General features: G+C 42.3%; 1 pseudogene; it reads right to left on the reverse strand.

Moving 5' to 3' along the window:
* Positions 1-1242: 1242 nt before the first annotated feature.
* On the reverse strand, positions 1243-2343 carry LOC739569 (steroidogenic acute regulatory protein, mitochondrial-like; annotated as a pseudogene).
* Between the last annotated feature and the right edge of the window lie 2337 nt (positions 2344-4680).

Genomic DNA, 4680 nt, shown 5'->3' on the forward strand with positions numbered 1-4680 from the left:
TGATGTAGACTTATTAATTATTGATGTGAGGTTCTTATATTACTTAACAGTAATTACATAGCTCATAAGACCTTTTTAGATTTCCAGCCAAGGGCATGAGCAGGGATTGAAATAACAAAACCCAAGGTCTATTAGTCTGCTTTCTCACTGCTGATAAAGGCATACCTGAGACTGGGCAATTTACAAAAGAAAGAAGTTTAATGGACTTACAGTTCCACATGGCTGGGGAGGCCTCACAATCATGGTGGAAGGCAAGAAGGAGCAAATCACATCTTACATGGATGGCAGCAGGCAAAACTTGTGCAGGGAAACTCCCATTTTTAAAACCATCCTATCTAGTGAGGTTTATTCACTAACACTAGAGCAGCATGGGAAAGACCCTCCCCCATGATTCAATTACCTCCTACGAGGGCCCTCCCGCAACAAATGGGAATTCAAGATGAGATTTGGGTGCGGACACAGCCAAACCGTATCACAAGGCTATAGAAGCAATACATTTATTCATTTATTAACTGCTTACACATGATTTATTGTTTTCAATTTAGCGTGTGATTACAGGCTTCATTTTCTGAACTCAGGTCCTTGTTTTGTGTGTGTGTGTGTGTGTGTGTGTGTTTGTGTGTGAATTATGATTCTTTTTTCTGACTGGTGCCTATGGACTCAATAGGGAAACCTATTTACTAATTAGTTTTGTCTTTTTCCATAGAGAAAGCTTGGACTATATTTCTGGAAGGTACCCACTGAGGGGTGCTGCTTGTTCTCTGGTGTTGCCATGCAGCGACTTGGAGGAGTGGAGGGCTGCAGGAGACCCTCTAAGATTCTGCTTTGTGCACATGCTCTGCCTTCAGGGCATGGGGTTCTTCAGCCCATAAAGCAAGACTCCTCAGGCCCTGTGACTAGCATCCCCCCACGCATATCAGCCACTAGCATTTTAAAGATGGTTTTAGGTGGGCACATAAGGGCCCAGAAAAAAAGTTTTACAATTATTTTAGGATCCTTAACCTTCATGTCATAGCTAGTCAGTGAATGAAGTTACCTTTTAATCAAAGAGCCTCATCCTTGTTTTCTTGGTACTAAAAACTTTTACCAATCTGAATCCTAGTATCATACTCTAAACACTAACCCCACCTATTCCTCTGTCGCCAGATGGAGATTTTAAGCTTGCAGGCTTCCAGCAAGGATTCTCCTGATAAGCGTGCGTACCAGTGCAGCTGGACACACTTGGGAACAGCAGGCTGGCCTTCAACACCTGGCTTCAGATGCAGGGTGGGACTCCAGGCGCTTGTGCAGGTGGTTGGCAAAATCCACCTGGGTCTGGGACAGGACCTGGTTGATGATGCTTTTGGGCAGCCACCCCTTGAGGTCGATGCTGAGCAGTCATGTAAGTTTGGTCTTGGAGGGACTTCCAGTCACCAGGTGAAGCACCATGCAAGTGGGACCATGCTCCCCCCAGATGACACCCTTCTGCTCGGGCATGTTCCCAAAGTCTGTGGCCATGCCAGCCAGCACACAGGTGGAGGCTTGACGCTTGGCACAGCACATGCTCACAAAGTCACAGGGCCCCACTAGGTTTCCTGCTGCCTCTGCAGCCAGCTCATGGGCAATGCATGTATCTTTTCTGATCATCTTCTGCAAGACCTTGATCTCCTTGATATTGGAGTTGCACTCCCCCATTGCCTCCATGCACTCCACGAGCTCTTTGTGCCTCTCCATGGGCTGGTCCACCACGACTTCCAGCCGGAACACCTTGCCCCATCTGGAACCACTTTACTCATCACTTTATCCCCATTGTCCTGCTGGCTCTCCTTCTTCCAGCCCTCGTGGTTGCTGAGGGCTAAGGATGCCCAGGGCCTTCTGCATGGCCTCCTCCCCCCTGCTGGAGATAGGTCAGCTCCTGGTCACTGTAGAGAGTCTTCCCCACACCCCCCCCCCCACTCCGTTCAAGCGATTCTCCTGCCTCAGCCTCCTGAGTAGTTGGGATTACAGGCCCGCACCACCACTCCCAGCTAATTTTTGTATTTTTAGTAGAGATGGGGTTTCACCATGTTGGTCAGGCTGCTCTCAAACTCCTAACCTCGTGATCTGCCCACCTCGGCCCCCCAACGTGCTGGTATTACAGGCGTGAGCCACCGCACCCGGGTAGAGAGTCTCTTCCAGCAGAGAACCAAGCAGAGAGCTCCGCCGCAGAACCTGGTTAATCCACGCGCTTGGGGTGGGGCCCCCAGGGCCCTCCGGTTCAGCTCCTGCCCGATGCCCTCTCACAGCCTGTTGCCTCAGCCCCTTCATGTTGCACATGTGTCTGTAGGAGCTCCTGGAGCACAGTTTGAATGTCGCTAGCAGCATTCTTTCCTGGCAGATGTGGCAGTGGTGGGGCCGCCAACGCCGGTGAGGCTGCCTCTTCTTTCAAGGGTGGCTCTTCGTCCTTCCTGAGCCACTCAAGCTTTGCCTCTGAGTCCCGCAGCTGCAGCCTGGACCCGGTGTTCCACATATTAAATGTCCCCCACTGAAGGCTGTGCATCATCATCAGGAGATATAAACGCCATCACTCACTGGATTCTTCCTAGCAGTGCTCAGCTCCCCGTGCAGCGCCTGCTGCCATCCATCCAGTGCATACCTTCGCCGCTCCAGGGATGCTTGCAGTGCGGCCTCCCCTCGGAGGCTGTCCTCTGTGCCCCTCCTCACTCTACTCTTTAATTAGAATCCAATATTTTGGCCAGGCTCGGTGGCTCAGGTCCTTCTTATAGACTCACTGAATATTGAAATTGGTAGGACATCCCTTTTTGCTTATTTATTGTTCTCATTTAGTGCTTATCTCTGGTCTTTCCTGTCCTTTTGGAGTCACCAAAATTTGATAACAGAAACTTTGACTTCCATTTCTGATCCCATGTGATCTTCCCAGTAAGTCTAACCCTAGGATGTGATTTGTATATCTGTTACCCTCTCACTCACATACTCCCTAGTAAGATAACATGAAGCATAACTGAGTTGTCCATTCTATGACTTAGCAAAATATATTGTTTTATTCCTCTAAATAAATTTCTCAAGGAGTTAATTTAATGCAAAGCCAGTTACTCATTCTGGCAATGTGCAAATTCAGAAATATACAGAAAATGTACAACAACCCAGATTAATCTTAATATACACATTATGTCATTAAAATCAAGATAGATATGAATTTCTATAATCTTTATATGTAAAGCTTAATATCTTTAAGAAATATTTAGGTAATGCTGCAGTTTTAATTTGTGTCTATGTAGTTTGGTCCCCTTTGTTCCATTTTAATTTATTTCCACTCTTTGTATTACTCCCTTGTTTTCATTTGTTTTGCTACTATTTCCTCTTTATTATTATTATTTTGATATTTACAGAATAGTTGCAAAATTTTATAGTGAGTTCTTACCATTTACTCATGTTTCTCTAAGGTTTACATTGTAGGCAACCATGAAACACTTATCACAACTTAGAAATTCACATTCGTATGATGCTGTGAATCAAATTGCAGACTTTATTCTGATTTTATCAGCTTTTCCATTAATATCCTTTTCTTCTGTTTCAGTATTTAATCTATGATACCATGTTGCATTTTTTTCTAGTGTTCTCCAGTTATGAGTTCTCACTATTTATTTTTTTGTAAGCTTGACACTTTTGAATTATACTGATCAAACATTTTGTAGAATATCCTTCAGTTTGGGTTTTTCTGCTGTTTTCTCATGATTAACTGGAGTGAATAAATTTTCAGAAAACAATACCACAGAAGTAAAATGCGCTTCTCATCACATCATGCCTACCCGTCTTTAAATCATAACTTTCCTTCTGTTTCACTCTCACAGCTCTGATTTCTGAGCTTTCTCTTATTAGAAGAATATCATCATTTTCCACCTCACGTGAGTTTGTTTTCTATAAAAAAGATCTGTACCTGGAATTAAAATATTCTGCTATTCAGCATCATGATGCTTAATTGACCAGCATACTTTGAGATAATTTATAACAAACCAGTGATTTCCTACTGTATTTTTTAAGGATTCATGCTAATCACCAATATAATGTATCTAAGATTTAGTTTCTTTTTCCCCCATGACAGAAAACTGCAGATTTTATATGAAAATCTCAAAAAGAGAATCAAACTTAATTATGAAGCCGAATGATTGACACAAATTAGTAAATTCCCTTGACAACCTAGACAATTCTTAGTTAATATGAAAGTTTTATAATAAAAACAGACTTAATGCCACATATTTTAATAATTACTTTTCAAAAATGTAGTGCTAAAGAAGAAATTCTATTATCAAGGGGATAAATTGCAAAAGGGCTATGATTCTAGTTTTAAAAGACTCCTCTAAAAGTTATTTTTAATATTATGAAATATTGAAGTTGGTTGAAAGTTAAGAATATTTCTCATTAAGTTAAATTAGATATAATGGGGAACCACTTATTCATTTATTACTTACACCTTTTTTTCTCTCTTTTTTTAAGCTCTTACACATTGTTTTTTGAGTTATAGGAAGGGCATTCTGAAAAATATTAGGATTAATAAAGATGGCTGACTAGAAACAGCTGGGATACTCCTTTTCAACAAGAGGAACCAAAATACTGAGTAAATCTTCACACATCCAACAGATCTTTTGAGAGAGAATACTGAAATTTAATAGAGAGGCAACAGAAGATGCTTTGATTGAAGAG

This window comes from Pan troglodytes, chromosome 14 (assembly GCF_028858775.2).
Source record: "Pan troglodytes isolate AG18354 chromosome 14, NHGRI_mPanTro3-v2.0_pri, whole genome shotgun sequence".
NCBI classification, from domain to species: Eukaryota; Metazoa; Chordata; class Mammalia; order Primates; family Hominidae; genus Pan; species Pan troglodytes.